Source organism: Mustela putorius, unplaced genomic scaffold (assembly GCF_011764305.1).
Source record: "Mustela putorius furo isolate JIRA1106 unplaced genomic scaffold, ASM1176430v1.1 tig00000480_pilon_pilon_pilon, whole genome shotgun sequence".
Taxonomy (NCBI): Eukaryota; Metazoa; Chordata; class Mammalia; order Carnivora; family Mustelidae; genus Mustela; species Mustela putorius.
In genome coordinates this window covers 7,458,197-7,478,746 of record NW_025421397.1, presented here as the reverse complement: position 1 = coordinate 7,478,746, position 20,550 = coordinate 7,458,197, and positions in this window count along the sequence as shown.

Here is a 20,550-nt window from a genome sequence, read left to right as displayed (position 1 = left end):
ACTACTATTGCTGTTGTTACTAATACAATGAAAATAAAGACATCTATCCAGTGTGACATATTGGGAAATTAGTAATATACTTCAAACTCACTCAGGAAGTCAAGCAATCAATATGGAATTTAAGAGACATTTTGAAGGGGCAGTGGGTGGCTCAGTAGGTAAAATGGCCAGCTCTTGATTTTGGCTCAGGTCATGATCTCAGGGTCCTGGGATCGAGCTCTGTTTAGGGCTCTGCACTCAGGGCAGAGTTTGCTTGAGGATTCATCCTTTCCCTCTCTCTCTGCTCTCCCACCTGCTTGTTCTTTCTTTAAAATAAATAAATAACTAAATAAATATTTTATTTTAAAAAGGAAGATATTTTGAAGTAAATTAGTGTAGAAAGGTTAATGTGGTTATTATCAAAATAATGGCCTACAGTAAATTCTACTATCCCATTTCACCATATCTTGTCTCCTTGAGAATGTATCATTACTACTCTTTCAGGGAGATTCTATTTTTCCTTTCTCATTTCTTATCTGAGCCTGTTTCTTTTGGTAGCTACTCTCAAAGATGGTCCACAATGAACCAAACCAAATCACAATGAGCCAAAAATTCAAATTTTTGTGTAGATTCTCCCATACCAAATCTAGGTTGTGATTATTGTATTCAGTATAATTGAGAAAAGACTACTATAACATTTATGCATTTAGGAAAACCAGAAAGCTTCCCTTTTAATGATTTTGGGAAGTCTGAGCTGTTTAAGAAAGCTAACTATCATACTGAAGAGACCATGTAGAAAAACCACATGGATGACCATGTGAAGAAACAAGGCCTTACTACTGTATGGAGATAGAAATGCTTACCTCCTAGGGCCCTGAATCCAGCTTTCCCATTGCCTTTGGAAGAGATTGTCCAATGTGACTGAACCATCTTGAAGCTTCCATCTTAAGTCCCCAGATGACATTTATCCCCCGATGATGTCTTTTATCTCTCTACCCACCCATCCAATGAGAAACCCTAAGTTTTGCCATTTTGTTGCTGTAACACTTTATGTAATCTATTTAAACATTTCTAAGTGTCAGTTTCCTTCTTTGTAAGAGGTTATATTACTGGTATGATATTATTTCAGATGAATTGAGATTTAAATAAGAATATGTTTGAAGTTTATAATAAGTATGTACCATAATTGCTAAAAACCTATAAAATTTAAAAAAATTGCAATAACTACAAAATGGAAATGTTTTATTTTCTTCTAGACATAATAAGGAACTTACAAGAAACTGTTCTATAAAACTTCTTGTGCATACTCTATGGAAATTGTTAACTATATTTTACATTATATTCTCTGTCTTCTGTATAAAGACCCATTGAAGAAAGCTTTTCAGATCTAAATACCAGAAATCATTTTAGTTGTGAACAACTAACATACTTATAATTTTCACACATTTTATATAAATTAACATAAAATTACTCTTTGCATTGGATGTTAAAAATTTCCAAGCCAAATGAAGATTTCTCTCAATCAGATAAGCATACAGGTCTTTACTGCTAGCAGTGTATACTCCAGTCCCACTCCTGTTTTGAGGCAATAAAACTTTGCATTTAAGAAGTTTGTCCCTAAAATCAAACTGAATCACATTTAATTACTATTAATTGAAGTATTTAATAATACTTCTTCCTCTTAAAATGGGGGGTGATGGTAGAATATATGGTCTATTTTGAACACAGTGAATATGAACTTTATCCTATTGCTACTTGCTAGCTCATGGTAAGAAAAAAAAATAAGTCAATGTTTACTGAGTGAATATAACATAAAGCATGACATAAAAGATAAGTGGTCAAGTCAGGAAATCTGGAATCAATCAATTTGTAAATTTACTTTTGACTTTTATTTTCTTTTATCTTCAGTCAATTTTTTTTTATTAAAGATTTTATTTATTTATCTGTCATAGAGAGAGAAGCAAGAGAAAGCACAGGCAGACAGAGTGGCAGGCAGAGGCAGAGGGAGAAGCAGGCTCCCCACTAAGCAAGGAGCCCGATGTGGGACTCGATCCCAGGACGCTGGGATCATGACCTGAGCCGAAGGCAGCCGCTCAACCAACTGAGCCACCCAGGCATCCCACTTCAGTCAATTTTTAACCAAAGGTTTTTCAAGGCTTGATATTTGTGAATCATCGATGGGTTATATTTGTATGATGAATATTATCTTGCTTTCAGAGATTGCACATGACCATATAGGGTCACATTTATATGGATGGGAGAGTATACACTTGGAAGCCTGCTAATTTGAGAAAGTAAAAATCCATACAAAATATGTATACTGAAAATGGAGATCTGGGCTTTAACATTCTGCTTATGACCTTGGACATTTCCTTAAAATCTCTGGCCTCAGAGGAGTCAAGATGGCAGAGAAGTAGCAGGCTAAGACTACATCAGGTAGCAGGAGATCAGCTAGATAGCTTATCTAAAGATTGCAAACATCTACAATTCCAAAGGGAGATTGAAGACAAGAAGAACAGCAACTCTAGAAACAGAAAATCAACCACTTTCTGAAAGGTAGGACTGGCAGAGAAGTTAATCCAAAGCGACGGAAAGATAGACCGTGGGGGAAGGGGCCGGCTCCTAGCAGGTGGCGGAGCAATGGAGCACTAAATCAGGACTTTTAAAAGTCTGTTCTGCTGAAGGATGTCGCTCCAGAGGCTAAACCGGAGTGAAGCCCACGCGGGGTCAGCGTGGCCTCAGGTCTTGCAGGGTCACGGAAGGATCGGGGGTGTCTAAGTGTCACAGAGCTTGCAGGTATTACAGGGAAGCAGGCTACAGAGACAGAGCCGAGGAGTGAACTCTCAGCTCGGGGTTACCTTGAACCAGTCACAGGCTCGGTGAGCTTGGAGCATGGCTGGAGGCCAGGGAGACAGGAGTAATTGGACGCTATTCTCTGAAGGCATACTGAGAAGTGGGGCCCCGAGCTCTCGGCTCCTCCATGCCAGAAACTGGGAGGCCGCCATTTTCATTCCCATCCTCCAGAATACTACAGAAAGCACTCAGGGAACAAAAGCTGCCAAAAGCGAACCTGAACGGATTACTCAACCTGGCCCCTGGTAAGGGCGATGCAATTCTGCCTGGAGCAAAGACACTTGAGAATCACTACAACAGGCCCCTCCCCCAGAAGATCAACAAGAAATCCAGCCAGGACAAGTTTACCTACCAAGGAGGGGTTCAATACCAAGGAGAGAATTCTCCAGAGAGAATACCAGCGGAATTCCAGAGAAGGAAAAGCAAAGCATAGAACTCATGGCTTTCTCCCCGTGATTCTTTAGTATGGCAGGTAATTTAATGTTTTTTAATTTTTTTTCTTCTACTGCTGCTTCATTTTTTTAACTTTTACCCTTTTCTTTTTTAACGTTTTTTAACTAGTTTATCTAATATAAATATATATTTTTCTTTTTTATATTTTTTCTTAATTCATTTTCTTTTTTTAATTTTTTTTCCCTGAAACTCTTTTTATCAGTTTTTTCCCCCTTGCAATTTGGAATCTCCTCTGATTTGGTTAAAGTGCATTTTCCTGGGGTCTTTGTCAATCTTTTATTATTTTACTTGCTCCTTCATATACTCTTACCTGGACAAAATGACAAGGTGGAAAAATTCACCACAAAAAAAAAAAAAAAAAAAAGAACAAGAGGCAGTACCAAAGGCTAGGGACCTAATCAATACAGACATTGGTAATATGTCAGATCTAGAGTTCAGAATGATGATTCTCAAGGTTCTAGCTGGGCTCAAAAAAGTCATGGAAAATACTAGAGAAACCCTCTCGGGAGATAAAAAGCCCTTTCTGGAGAAATAAAAGAACTAAAATCTAACCAAGTTGAAATCAAAAAAGCTATTAATGAGATGCAATCCAAAATGGAGGATCTCACTGCTAGGATAAATGAGGCAGAAGAAAGAATTAGTGATATAGAAGACCAAATGACAGAGAATAAAGAAGCTGAGCAAAAGAGGGACAAACAGCTACTAGGGCATGAGGGAAGAATTTGAGAGATAAGTGATACCATAAGATGAAACAACATTAGAATAATTGGGATTCCAGAAGAAGAAGAAAGAGAGAGGGGAGCAGAAGGTATATTAGAGAGAATTATTGGAGAGAATTTCCCTAATACGGCAAAGGGAACAAGCATCAAAATCCAGGGGGTGCAGATAACCCCCCTCAAAATCAACAAGAATAGGTCCACACCCTATCAACTAATAATAAAATTTATAAGTCTGAGTGACAAAGAGAAAATCCTGAAAGCAGCCCGGGAAAAAGAAGTCTGTAACATACAAAGGTAAAAATATTAGATTGACAGCAGACTTATCCACAGAAACCTGACAGGCCATGAAGAGCTGGCATGATATATTCAGAGCACTAAATGAGAAAAACATGCAGCCAAGAATACTATATCCAGCTAGGTTATCAATGAAAATAGAAGGAAAGATAAAAAGTTTCTAGGACAAACAAAAACTGAAAGAATTTGCAAACACCAAACCAGCTCTTCAGGAAATATTGTAAGGAGTCTTCTAAGCAAAGAGAGAGCCTACAAGTGGTAGATCAGAAAGGAACAGAGACCATATACAGTAACAGTCACCTTACAGGCAATACAATGGTACTAAATTCATATCTCTCAATAGTTACCCTGAATGTAAATGGGCTAAATGCCCCAATCAAAAGACACAGGGTATCAGAATGGATAAAAAAACAAAACCCATCTATATGTTGCTTACAAGAGACTCATGTTAGACCTGAAGACACCTCCAGATTTAAAGTGAGGGGGTGGAAAAGAATTTACCATGCTAATGGACATCAGAAAAAAGCAGGAGTGGCAATCCTTATATCAGATTAATTAGATTTTAAGCCAAAGACTATAATAAGAGATGAGGAAGGACAATATATCATACTCAAAGGATCTGTCCAACAAGAAGATCTAACAATTTTAAATATCTATGCCCCTAACGTTGGAGCAGCCAACTATATAAAACAATTAATAACAAAATCAAAGAAACACATCAACAATAATACAATAATAGTAGGGGACTTTAACACTCCCCTCACTGAAATGGACAGATCATCCAAGCAAAAGATAAACAAAGGAAATAAAGGCCTTAAACAACACACTCGACCAGATGGACATCACAGATATATTCAGAACATTTCATCCCAAAGCAACAGAATACACATTCTTCTCCAGTGCACATGGAACATTCTCCAAAATAGATCACATCCTAGTCCTAAATCAGGTCTCAACTGGTATCAAAAGATTGGGATAATCCCCTGCATATTTTCAGACCACAATGCTCTGAAGCTAGAACTCAATCACAAGAGGAAATTTGGAAAGAACCCAAATACATGAAGACTAAACAACATTCTTTTAAAGAATGAATGGGTCAGCCAGGAAATTAAAGAATTGAAAAAATTCATGAAAACAAATTATAATGAAAACACAACAGTTCAAAATCTGTGGAACACAGCAAAGGCAGTCCTGAGAGGAAAATATATAGCAGTACAAGCCTTTCTCAAGAAACAAGAAAGGTCTCAAGTACACAACCTAACCCTACACCTAAAGGAGCTAGAGAAAGAACAAGAAAGAAAGCCTAAACCCAGCAGGAGAAGAGAAATCATAAAGATCAAAGCAGAAAACAATGAAATAGAAACCAAAAAAACACTAGAGCAAATCAATGAAACTAGGAGCTGGTTCTTTGAAAGAATTAATAAGGGCCAGACAGCTTCCCAGGGAACTTCTACCAAACATTTAAAGAAGAACTAATTCCTATTCTCCTGAAACTGTTCCAAAAAATAGAAATGTAAGGAAAACTTCCAAACTCATTTATGAGGCCAGCATCACCTTGATCCTAAACCAGACAGGATCCCATCAAAAAACAGAACTACAGACCAATATCCTTGATGAACACAGATGTGAAAATTCTCACCTAAATTCTAGCCAATAGGATTCAACAGTACATTAAAAGGATTATTCACCACGACCAAGTGGGATTTATTCCAGGGCTGCAAGGTTGGTTCAACATCCACAAATCAATCAATGTGATACAACACATTAATAAAAGAGAGAACAAGAACCATATGATACTCTCAATAGATGCTGAAAAAGCATTTGACAAAGTACAGCATTCCTTCCTGATCAAAACTCTTCAAAGTGTAGGGATAGAGGGCACATACCTCAATATCATCAAAGCCATCTATGAAAAACCCACCACAAATATCATTCTCAATGGAGAAAAACTGAAAGCTTTTCTGCTAAGGTCAGGAACACGGCAGGGATTTCCATTATGACCACTGCTATTCAACATAGAACTAGAAGTCCTAGCCTCAGCAATCAGAAAACAAAAGGAAATTAAAGGCATCCAAATCGGCAAAGAAGAAGCCAAATTATCACTCTTTGCAGATGATATGATACTATATGTGGAAAACCCAAAAGACTCCACTCCAAAACTGCTAGAACTTGTACAGGAATTCAATGAAATGTCAGGATATAAAATCAATGCACATAAATCAGTTGCATTTCTCTACACCAGCAACAAGACAGAAGAAAGAGAAATTAAGGAGTCAATCCCATTTACAATTGCATCCAAAACTATAAGATACCTAGGAATAAACCTAAACAAAGAGACTAGAATCTATACTCAAAAATCTATAAAGTACTCATGAAAGAATTTGAGGAAGACACAAAGAAATGGAAAAATGTTCCATGCTCCTGGAATGGAAGAATAAATATTGTTAAAATGTCTTTGCTACCTAAAGCAATCTACACATTTAATGCAATTCCTATCAAAATCCCATCCATTACTTTCAAAGAAATGGAACAAATAATCCTAAAATTTATATGGAAAAACAGAAAAGACCTCAAATAGCCAAAGGAATATTGAAAAAGAAAGCCAAAGTTGGTGGCATCACAATTCCGGACTTCAAGCGCTATTACAACTCTGTCATCAAGACAGCATATAGATCAATGGAACAGAATAGAGAGCCCATAAATAGACCCTCAACTCTACGGTCAACTAATCTTTGACAAAGCAGGAAAGAATGTCCAATGGAAAAAAGACAGCCTCTTCAATAAATGGTGTTGGGAAAACTGGACAGCCACATGCAGAAAAATGAAATTGGACCATTTCCTTACACCACACATGAAAACAGACTCAAAATGGATGACGGACCTCAATGTGAGAAAGGAATCCATCAAAATCCTTGAGGAGAACATAGGCAGCAACCTCTTCGACCTCGGCCGCAGCAACATCTTCCTAGGAACATCGCCAAAGGCAAGGGAAGCAAGGGCAAAAATGAACTATTGGGTTTTCATCAAGATCAAAAGCTTTTGCACAGTAAAGGAAACAGTTAACAAAGCCAAAAGACAACTGACATAATGGGAGAAGATATTTGCAAACGATATATCAGATAAAGGGCTAGTGTCCAAAATCTATAAAGAACTTAGAAAACCCAACACCCAAAGAATAAATAATGCACTCAAGAAATGGGCAGAAGACATGAACAGACATTTCTGCAAAGAGGACATCCAGATGGCCAATAGACACATGAAAAAGTGCTCCACGTCACTTGGCATCAGGGAAATACAAATCAAAACAACAATGAGATATCACTTCACACCAGTCAGAATGGCTAAAATTAACAAGTCAGGAAATGACAGATGCTGGTGAGGAGAAAGGGGATCCCTCCTACACTGTTGGTGGGAATGCAAGCTGGTGCAGCCACTCTGGAAAACAGCATGGAGGTTCCTCAAAATGTTGAAAATAGAACTACCCTATGACCCAGCAATTGCATTACTGTGTATTTACCCTAAAGATACAAGCGTAGTGATCCGAAGGGGCACATGCACCCAAATGTTTATAGCAGCAATGTCAACAATAGCCAAACTATGGAAAGAACCTAGATGTTCATCAACAGATGAATGGATAAAGAAGATGTGGTATATACACAATGCAATACTATGCAGCCATCAAAATAAATGAAATCATGCCATTTGAGATGATGTGGATGGAACTAGAGGGTATCATGTAGCGAAATAAGTCAATCAGAGAAAGACAACTATCATATGATCTCCCTGATATGAGGAAGTGGAGATGCAACATGGGGGGTTAAGGAGGTAGGAGAAGAATAAATGAAACAAGATGGGATTGGGAGGGAGACAAACCATAAGTGACTCTTAATCTCACAAACCAAACTGAGGATTGCTGGGGGTTGGGAGATGGGGGTGGGTTTATGGACATTGGGGAGGGTATGTGCTATGGTGAGTGCTGTGAAGTGTGTAAACTTGGCGATTCACAGATCTGTACCCTTGGGGATAAAAATATATGTTTATAAAAAATAAAAAAAAATAAATATAAAAAATAAAAAAAAAAATCTCTGTCCTCAAATGATGTCAAATATAACATGGTATTGAAAAAGCAAATGTGTTTAGCAATATGAAACTTTACCCAACAGTTGTTTACATTTTCTTCTTTACAACTTTTATTTTATTTCCTGTATGATTTGGTTAGCTTTTTGGGAAAACTCACAAAACTCATGACTAACATGGCTCACACACATAAGAGAAAACAACAGTTATAATGTCAACCTATTATTATGAAAAATTACATATAGAAATACTCTTTCAGTGGAATTTTATATTGTCAATTTAAATTACAAATTGTTTACACACACGTGTGTGTGTGTGTGTGTGTTTGAGGGTAGAGGCTAAAGTATGTTGAGCCTATGTGCAATTTCCTCTGAGAAAGAATAAGAAAACTGTCAAGATTATTTATGTCCTCCCTCCACAAATAAAAGACACATAAGAAGGAATCCTAAACCTGTAGATCTTTGAGTATAAATGGGTTTTGTATCAAAGTAGCTAACAATTTTAAAAAGTGAGGGGCAAAATATATTATTATTTTCTCTAAATAAGTATATAATGGAAAATTCTGTGATTTTTGATGCCTTGGGCCATAACTAATATGTGCTGTAAATATCCTCTGATTATCACTGAAATTCCCTGTCCATTTCCTAATTCACTTTGAAAATGTTTAAGATTACAAATACCCCTAAGATAAGTCATTGGTACATTGTGTAGTATACATACCTAGTTACATGTATGCTGGTTCATGCAGTTCCAGGAATACAGAAAAGCTATACTCATGTTTCTAATTCTATGAATAAATGATAATAATGGCAAATTCTCCTTTAGTGTGTTCTCTATTCTTTTGTGCATTGATCATGAAATATTGGTGAAGATCAAATATTGAAATATGATAATTTTTGTAGTTTTAATATGGGAATATATTTCTCATTGTTATAGGTAAGTTTGAGATATAAAGTCTTATTTACATATTCAGTGAGAAATCTAATTCTAAGCCTCTGGCTTTTAAATTGTTTTGTGACTTTTCTTGCTTTGTGAAAGTTGTAGCAAATATTTTGCTCATCATGCAGTGTAACTGGCATTCTGCCACAATTACTTAGGCCCAGCCACAGACTATTAGCTCTAGGGAACTGCCAGGATGAAGTAAAGATTTTTCAAACTCTGAGTAATTAACAGAAATGTTTACAAGGGGGAAAAAGTGTATATCAAATCTCCTTTAAAACATAATAGATTTTGAGCTTGCTCTAAATTTGAATATTTCAACAGCTGCACTAAGGTTCTGTTGTAGATGTTTCCTACTGCCTTAAAAGCCTTGCCTGAATTTGTTCATTAGCAAGATCATATAAATTATATCAATAAAGATACACAGAATGACATTTAAGAAAATATTATATTCTGTACAAGAATTCAAGGCAATGTGATTAAGAATAAAAAATGATTGAATTAAGTGTTATTGGGTACATACATAAACTGCTTAAAGTTATGTGTGAGAGGAATTGCTGGTGACAAAAAAGACTTTAAAATCTGGGTTTGTAATACTACCTAAGATAAAATGGGCTAAGCTCATCATAACTGTTCATTAGGTGGAGGTTTCTCGGTAGACAGATTATACCTGATCGCTTCAATGTCATACATCATTTCCATCTTCCTCAATTCACAGAAAAATACAATTTTATCTGACAGTTCTGGTTTCTCTCTAAAGTAGGCTGCCTACAATTAGGGGGCAATGCTGGCACATTGCTCAAAACTTAATTGATATAGCCTACCAAATTAAAAAAAAAATGTTTCACTATTTAAAAATTCTTCAATTTGGTATAAATAAAAATCAATAGAAGTTTGTAAAGTTTTTGAAAATCAACCCCAAATTTCTAGTTTAGCTTCTCTTTGTATAAAGAAACATCACGTGTAAAAAAGTGAAATCTCTTTGAGTCTACATAGGTAAAATATAAACAAGTATTCAATACTTGTTAAATAAAAATGTTTTATAAATATGCATGTAATCGATGAGGAAACTTTATTTTTTTCCCTTAAATTAGATGCATACAGTAGGCATTCATTCATATTTAGTTAAGTATTTTTGATAGATGATAGAGAGACAGATAGATGATATTATACAATTAGGTCAAAATATTTACATGTGGAGACAAAGTGTATTGTTACTCTTTCTCCAGTTATAATTTATACATATGGCCTAAAGTTGATTGTCTGGTCTTAGTTACCCATATTGGTTACATACTTTTAGTATTCAGTATGTTTTAAGCAGGAAATTCTTTAGTTTATATTCTTAAAGGAAATTAAATATAAAATGACATATTTATTGAAATTAGTTATGAAAAACACTTGGTCCAATGTACATTCAGTGTGAAAAATACTATTATAAGAAAAATGTAATCTCTCCATACACCAAATTATACACTAGCATAAATCCCCAAAATATTCTTTCAAAAGACATTATGCACATCCTCTATTCTTTCATCAAACTTTTTTTAAAGACTTATTCAATTGAGAGAGAGAGATGGGGGTGTGAAGGGGCAGAGGGAGGGGGAGAGAAAATCTTAAGCAGACTCCATGCTGAGTGCAGAATATGACCTGGGGCTCCATTTCTTGAACTTGAGATCATGACCTGAGCTGAAGCCAAGAGTCAGAGGCTTAACCAACTGCACTACACAGGCACCCCACTTCTATCAAATTTTTGTCAAATTATCTTATTTACTTGTCTAATAATTTAAGGTAGATAATTAGAAATATTTCTTTCAAATTATTATGATTAAGATATGTATCTTTTGTCTGAGAATATGTGAAGGAACATGAGAGCACAGTTTTTCATTTACTTATTTATTCATTATACATTAATCACCTGATTTGTCGGTAACTTTTTTAGACCCTCTTCCATGAACATTAGCACTATTTAATTTGTCTAAATCTGTTATTGCTTTTGGTAATTTGGGAGGCACCAAGGGATAATATAAAAAACTGATACAATATAATACAACAAACACAATACAACATGGCATAATGTAACAGCATAATTTAAGAGAAAGGTTAAATTTTAGGTGAAAAAAGAACTTGGATAAGCAGGGGATATCAGTGATATGAGGTCAGAAAGGATCATATTGTTGATAGCTGACAAGTGGAACAACTAAGAGTAAAAATGATCTCTAAGTTAATATAGGCATTGGATTTTATGTTTGGAATGAAAACTTGGGGAAGAGTACTGTGGTTATTGCTTTGACTGCTCTACACCTGGATCGGCTCTCCATTATACTTTTCACTCTTCAGGGAGAGAGTACTTGCAAGGGGAACTTCAAAATTTCTCTGGAAGCACACTTTGTATTTAGTCAGAAACTAAGGAAAAGCTCAAAAGTCTCCTAGAACAGAGGCTACACCATTAGGAATGACTTGTTCAATGTACAGTGAAAAGTACAAAAATACATTGTCTATAGAACAAAACTCTGGGACCTAAGATGATATTATTATGACAACATTTCATCAAGAAAAATAAAATGAACCTTTAGATGGGGTTTAATTTTTCCACATTGGTTCATTTTTGGATCACTTAAAAATATTCTTAATTCAGTGTATATGCAGCAATTTTCTGGGGTTGGTTGATTTAAGAAGAATGGTCCAGGAGAGGAAATTTGACATAGCAGAAATCTCTGATGTAATTTAAGAGAAACCATTTAAAAATCATTGCGATGCAAGAATGCTAGGGTGAGTCAATCAAGAGACATAATAATAGAGATTTAAGAGCATAGAGTCTGGAGTTAGAGAGCTTGGGTTTAGCTTTATGACATACAAAGTGGGTAATATACTGAGCTCTGATTTGAAATGATACTGAGACTACTCGAAGCAGTGTTTGTTAAACTTCAGTCTGATTAAAAATGTCCTAGAGGAGATTGTTAAAAATGCTGATCATTGTTTTAATACCACATTTTGATTTGATAGATCAAGGTCAATCTGATGCAGTAGGCCTCCAGACCAAAAATTTTAAGAGTATTTATTTAAAAATGTTACTTTTCTTTTCTTTTCTTTTTTCTTTTCTTTTCAGAAAATCCATTTTGATCTTTTTAAAAGTCTTCTAGGTCAGCTGCTGAAGGAATGACTCCTGGGAAAGGCAAATTACTGCATAAGATTATAAATTACTAAAAATAATATATGTATAACAATGGTTCTCTCAATTTGCATTGTGTGAGCTCTATATGTAAGCAACTCAAAATCTATGATTTGGGAGTATGTCTTACTAATCTGTTAGATTGAATTATCAATCAATATTGACTAGGACTTACACCGTGGAATGTATATTAATGTATATTAGTAGGTCTAATGAGGGACAAGATAAAAATAAGGTAAACGCATTATTCCTGAGAATTTTATTTACAATTTTAATAATGGCTTGGAAATACGTTCTAAGCTTGGGATTATTATTACTATTATTACTTTTTAAGATTTTATTCATTTATTCATGAAAGGAAGAGAGAGGAGCAGAGAGCCTGATGTGGGACTCAATCTCGGACCCAGAGCTGAAAGCAGATGATTAACGGATTGAGCCACCCAGGCACCCTTGGGATTTTTAAATGATGAATTTATTTAGTAGCGTATGCCAGCACATCATTGATTAGATGAAGATACCCAATATGTGGAGCATGACTAGCCATTGTGATACAGAAAAAAAATCTCTCTCACACACACACTTGGTAAGATAAGGATATTAAACTTTACTAGTATTTAATTCATGAATTGGTATTAGTGCCATCTCATGTCTCATAAGAAAGTGATGTATCATTTATGATAAGCAGAGGATGGTGGGATTTTTCACATTGTAGGCACATTGACAATGGTGGCTTCATTTATTCATTTGCTTTTCATATAGTACAGCTTGCCTGTTTCTGCTTATGACAATTTACAGATTTAACATGTTACCAATCTAACATGCACAAAATCAGCACAGGACATAGAAAACTTTGCAAAGAAATAAGGTTTGAATATAAGCACAAGAAAATAAGAACATAGCAAAGTTGAACATTCTCAACAATTGTTTAATGACTCATCAGCAAAGTTACAGTATAAAACTAATGACAATTTGTAGTACACTAATTCACATAAATTTTAAAATGTTTTGTCATTCTCTTTAAGATTTATATATTTTTAAAACATTTATTTATTTATTTGAGAGAAAGAGTGAGCGTGAGTTGGGGGAGGGATAGAGGGAGAGAATCTTTAAGCAGATTTTCCGCTCAGCGTGGAGCTCAACTCAGGGCCTGATTCCTCCACCCATGAGATAATGACCGGAGCAGAAACCCAAAGTTTGAAGATTAACTGATGGAGCCACCCAGGTGCCCTAAATTCAGATGGGATTTTTAAATACGAATGTGAAAATACTAGTTTTGTTTTCTTCAGTAAAAACACATTCTATGAAAAGAGAGAGAAAGAACTTTTAAATAATTACTTAGAATAGTTTCCTTGGAGTTACTTTGTTATTTACAATAAGATTTCTGTCATTTATAAAAGCCCTCTCATAGTAACATACTTAAAAATCTGTAAACCAAGAATTTTTAATCTATTTAAAAGTCTTTCAAAGAAACATGTGCTCTAAATATAAAAAGCAAAAAAACCATTGTATTTTCCATTACTTTATAAGAACAATTGAATAACATGAGGGAGAATGAAACTTTACAAGCAAAATTTTAACAAAAATATTTGCATAATCGTTAGATTGATTTGGAACCTAATCATCAAAATTTAGGAAACACAGTTAATAATATATTTTGATTTTGATCCATTTTCCTATGAAATCTGCTTTTCAGTTATGGCAGCATTAAATTATCAATTATCAAAATAAACCTCCAAAGTACAAAGTTTTATGCCAAAACTTTAAAATATAATGAAGCATATTTAGTCATGCTGCCTTTTAATAAACTCCACAAGATTTGCAAGTAAATTGGACTACACACATGTGTTGATACATAGAGTAGAATAAGTCATATGTGAAGCCAAAGATTTAAATTCAACAATATTTTTACATAGGAAAACAGACTTCTTTGTTTTAATAATAGAACCAATATTTTAAAGGATATGTTACTTTTATCTCATCCATTTTGATTTATATTTTTGGTTATCTTCCATGATGTAAAAATATTTTAACACAACATTCCAAGAATAAAATAAAGCATTTTAAAAATAAGCACATACGTAAACATATGTTAAGGTCATTCTTTAAGAAGTTTTGTGATTAAAGATCAAAAATGTTTGAAAACTAATGATGTTGGCATAAACATCTTTAGATCTTGACAATGATTCAATAATCAAAAATCTCTCTAAATTTAAAGCTAAGAGATATGGCCATGTGAAAACATGTATCCTATCAGTGTACAAGATTTTATTTACTTCTGAAGCCATAAACTCTGGATAAGCATTACATAAAATAAGTTAATGAAAATGAAATGTGGATCCTCCTGAACTAAATCAGCATGTTTAGATATAAACATTAAGAACATGATTGAGAAAATTTACTTTTATTGATATCTATTTTGAATATTAGTAGACAATGATTAAAAAGCACTGCAACATTGGGGTGCCTGGGTGGCTCAGTAGGTTAAGCCTCTGCCTTTGACTCAGGTCATGAGCTCAGAGTCCTCGGATGGGGTCCCGTGTCGGGCTCTCTGCTGGGCGGGAAGCCTGCTTTCTCTGCCTGCCTCTCTAACTACTTGTGATCTCTTTCTCTGTCAAATAAATAAATAAATAAAATATTTTTTTAAAAAGCACTGAAGCATTAAGTGTAAAAAGCATTTTTAAAGCAAAATGATTCTGATTCTTGATTATTTCCTATAGGGCATTTTAAAGCACAAAGATTTTGGCTAAACTTCTTAACCTTAATGCCATCATAAGTTAATTAACACCAATACAAATTGAAATAGCTGTGTGTAGAACGTCTCTGAGTATATATCTGTGTTTTACATGTAAAATGTTTGAAAAAACATGTTGCTATGAGAACCTGAACTATGAAAAATAATCCATGAGCCTGTAAATTCTACAATGATCAAAAAACATCCATAAGATTATCCATATGTAAATAATGCATTATAAGTCATTTTAGAGCACATAGTTCATTATTTGTTTTTAAATGCTTTAATATGAAACAAGATAGAAACACCAACTTTCGGGGCGCCTGGGTGGCTCAGTGGGTTAAGCCGCTGCCTTCGGCTCAGGTCATGATCTCAGGGTCCTCGGATCGAGTCCCGCATCGGGCTCTCTGCTCAGCAGGGAGCCTGCTTCCCCCTCTCTCTCTGCCTGCCTCTCCATCTACTTGTGATTTCTCTCTGTCAAATAAATAATAAAAAAAAAAAAATCTAAAAAAAAAAAAAAAAAAGAAACACCAACTTTCAGTAATAATAATATATTTGAAAATTTATGCAAATGTATGTTTATTTAGTATAACATGGCACAGTATAGAATATTATAGTATTATGCATGATATAAAAAAAAAAAAGTGAACAAAATGGAATCATGTAAAACAGGGATTATAAATCCAAATGTCTTTATTTCAATGTGTATTAAACATAGGTGATTTTTTTTTAATTTCTGCAAAGAAATATGCTCTCTCCAATTCTTTATGTATAACCTTGGGGTATATCACATGTTTTCAAACTTTTGGTAGGGATATAAATACATCAAACTCTTCTAATATACTACAAATACCCAAAGAAGAGATAAAAAATTAAAGTAGACACTTCCAGTAGCAACCTGAAGAGGTGGGGACTGTGGGAGACAGCAGCAAATATGTCCAGTATTGGTGGCCGCTCAGGAACATGGAAAAAGTTCTGACAGATTTTCTTTTCAACAGATGTATCAATTTATATATGAAATCTACTGATTGCTTTTGTCGGCTCCAATCTATAAGATGAGATAGAAGACAAATGATATACTCTGCTGACTACTACTATAATACCACATAAGTCCATGGACATTAATTTCTATTTCCAGGAAAAGGCTCTGAAATACTGATTAATGACATTATTCCCTCTGGGGGAAAATATTAGAAATTTTTACCACATTTACAAAAAACTTTGTTGTCCAAAGTAAAAGCTGAATAGCTGTTAATAAAATATAGGTATCATAAAGAGATGATCTTCTATTATTGTTCAAATGGGGTAGAATAGAATGAAGGAGAATCTTCACAGGAAACCCAGATAAAACCCAGGAAAAGAAACTTGCTCCAAGTATGGTTGTAAAGTTAACATATGCGGTTGAGACATACATAAATTCTACTTTTGTATGCAGTTAGTTATTAGTTCCCATCTAATTTACTTCTCCTGCATTTCAACATTTTTCAAATCCATGATAGAGACACTCATCATTAGCCTGGAAATACTAGGATGAGGTGAAAAGAGCATTAGCTTAGAAGCTGTGTATTCTTGAGTTTGAATGTCATTTAGTGATATGGCTTTAAACAACTCACTAAATCTCTGTAAGTTTCTATTCATTATTATATCTATTTCATAAGGTTTATTGTGATGATAAATATGTGAAGCCTCTGTACCATGTAGTGTTGGTAATGGTCCTTGATGAATGTTAGACTTCTCCTGATGCAGATTGTTTATATACCTGTAGTTTAGATGTTGAAAGAACATATATTTGCATACTATTAGGGTATATATTCAAATGCATATATTCAAATAATATTGAGGGGGATGATTCAAATTGTCTGCATGGCAAAGAGAGAAATGTGAATAATTTAAGTAAATTAAAATGAAAGATTATAAACTGATTATTTTATTTTCAAACACTGCTGGTGTAAGTGCAAAATGGTACACCTATTATGGAAGACAGTTCTGTAGTTTCTCAGAAATGTAGACATAATCTCATTATATGATCCAGAATTTTTGTTCTTAGATATTTCCTAACTGAATTAAATGCTTATGTCCACACAAAAACGTGCACACAAGTGTTTATACAAGCTTCATTCATAATTACCAAATGTTGTAAGAAACCAAGATGTGTTTCAATAAGTTAATGGATAAACTGGCACAGTCATACAAGAGTGTTACACAACAATGGAAAATGAGTTTTCAAAACAGGAAAAACATGAAAGAACCTTAAACTCATGTCAAAATTCATGTTAAATTCAATGAAAGAAATCCATTTGAAAAGGCCATATACTGTAAGATTCCAACAATATGATGTACTAGAAGAGACAAAACTAAAGAGACAGTAACAATTATCAGTAAAAAAAAAAATAGATTCCACATGGAGGAAAATGAGTGGATTATTAAATATGCAGATTAAAAAAGAATATGATTCCATTTATTAATGTTTGATACTGATGGCTTTTAGGTCTTACTCTTCCTTTTTCCCTTTCTGCCCCACATCTGGGAAAACTGATAAGAAAATTGGATACTCCTTTTAGCAAGAGTAGAATTTCGAATCATAAAAGTGTCTGCCTTTGGGATATTCTCACTCCTGCCATAATCCCAGCAACCATAAAACCTCAAGCCAGTTTCCTTATTATTTTTTTATCCATTTGGGAGCCACTCTGCTTTCCCTACAAAGCCTTAACCTTTTTACAAACTCTTAGGGTATATATGTTCTCATCATTATCATCAGAACCAAGTTTTGGGTGGAGGTTCCATTTTGTATCTGTAGTATGTTCACAACAGTTTGTGCTCTGGGCAACTTGTCCAGATGATGACCACTAGTACACATAAGGGATCCTTTATATTTTTCTGTGTTGCTCACTAGTTCTGCTGACTGCTGACAAGTGTTGTGATGATGCTACTAAATTTCCTACCAGTTGGGGGGCAGGGAATGTATAGTATTGCTAGTCACTCTTGCATTAACATTAGTACAGTGAGGCATAATTTACTTACCTTTTATTCATAGAGATAATATCTCAGTCTTTGAGCCTCAAACTGTAGAGCCTCCATTCTTTAGAGATGTAGCCCTTACCCCAACATAAAAAGCCTTACACTATTTCTTACTCAGGATGAATAATGGTACAGAAATCTTTTTATAAAAGAAAACCCTCATAGTGGCCCATATGGACCAAACAAAAAAAAAAAAAAGAAGTCCTACTGAGTATCCAGTATTGATTTATTGACTATCAATAGCTTTATACCTTTTTTCCCTAGTTAAAGGTGGACATTCTTTGCAAATTAAAACACTTTCTTATTATAATTTTGTCAGGGAAGATTAAAAAGGGTATTTTTAGATCTTAGGGCCCAGTAGTATTTTGTCTCCGAAATTGTTAGTACTCACACATGAAGCAATGCTTAACTGAGTGGATGTTATGCAAGGGTTTAGGACATATATCATTAAAACAAAGAGACGATATCAAGCAGGAATAGGGAACTCAAAAACACAAGTAGTAAAGTACACACTATGCCTTGAACTTCCAATGTCTTAAAATCCAGGATGGCCATGAATAGTCTGTAAACAGCATGACTTATATTTCAATGAAGAGCTATATTCAAAATGATGCTTCACATACTTAATGCACTAGGAAGCAGAATATATTATCAGATTATGTAGCAATGGGAGCATTCTGGTTGATGATGTGACTTTCTTAGAAAAAGGGAGTCTAGCAACCTGCTAATTGCTTCTAATCTGTTCTTCTGTTGAGCAAGTTCAAACCTGCTCCATCACCAAAGGAAGAAGTTATATATCCCCAAGCATATCTCTCATCAGTTCACCCTGCAACCTTTGAGTGTTCTCTATGTATAAGTATCTCCATCTGTTTTAATTGATCATCAGGTTGGGTTGGGTTGTAAAATGGTTTCTGTTTCAGAGAAGTTTCTGTAATTTGTCTGAGAGTTGAGTATCAATAAGATCCCTAATGTTCGGCCAGAGGAGAAGTAATATCTATAAACTTTAAGAAGTCAGTTATGAAACAGCCATGGAAGATCATTTGTGGCAGTTTATCCACATCTGTAATAGGGAAAGAGGGAGCTTTTTACTCACTCATTTCCTACAATGAATTCCCTACATTCTTCCTTCTACAATGGTCAGTCGTGTTCATAATAAACCAAAGCCTGTTATCTACCCTGATTAAGGAGATCCTGCTGGGGGATTAGCCAAATTCCTTTATTCTTTTTCTGGAGCAAAGAGGCTTACAGGATCCAGAGTCACAATTTTTTAATCATAAACAACAACTGAGAGCAAATGAAGGACCTATAGAACTTCCAGAAAAAAAGTCAGTCTTCAAATTCATGTCAGTTCAGGTATTCTTGATCTGAGCAATATAACCTACCCAATTTTCACTAAGGTTATGTAAATTGTCTATCTCTGAGGCCAATGCAAACGTGGGGTGGGAATGATGAAGGGGAGAGAAAAAGAAAGAGGGAGATACAGAGCGAGACAGCACACATTATCTCCACTGACTCTCAGCTACCTGAGAGCTTATCTACAAAGAGGGTAAGATTATATATAACACAAAAATAATTTAAAACAGCTGAAATTCATGTTCTTGTGGAGGTTATTGCTAGAGAAGCTGTTATGGTTGGCATTGTAGTCTGTGGGGCAGTATGACTCATACATTGAAAAATAATTTTCCTTTGCGCATTCTGCTCCACTATTGTGGATTCATTACTATGACAAAATTTATCATTGATCCAGTGGGCTATAAAGATAATGGTCACAATATCTGATTTGGATTTCTCAGTCCAAATGTTTTTCTTTAAAATTGTGCACATACATACACATGTGCAACATAAAGATTTAACATATGAGCCTGTTGTTGTATCTGTTTTCATAGAAAGAAAACTTATATGGGCATTTTAGTAATTCTGTGCCTGTTGAACCATTAGCCTTATTATATAGTTAACTTATTTGTTTTGACCTGTAAGTCTGTATAAATGTATAGATAAGTCAATCTGTCTATAACTGAGAGTATCATGTGATGTTCAGCCCATTATAGGAAGAATCCAATGTTATTTGGTATTGGCAATTCATTATTATTATGAGATGGTATTTTATTGGTTCATCCACCTCAGAGGTCGGTTGTTAGGAGATTATCCTGGTTTTTAATGAGTGCTTAGTCACATTTATGAAAATGGCTAAAGTTTTAGGAGTTAGTTTTACCTCTTAACCAGAGGCATAATTTTCTTAACAAAATGGTACCTTTAGGGGTTTATCCCACATTATATGATTTTACTTCAGAGAGACTAATTTCAAAGTGAGACAGGTT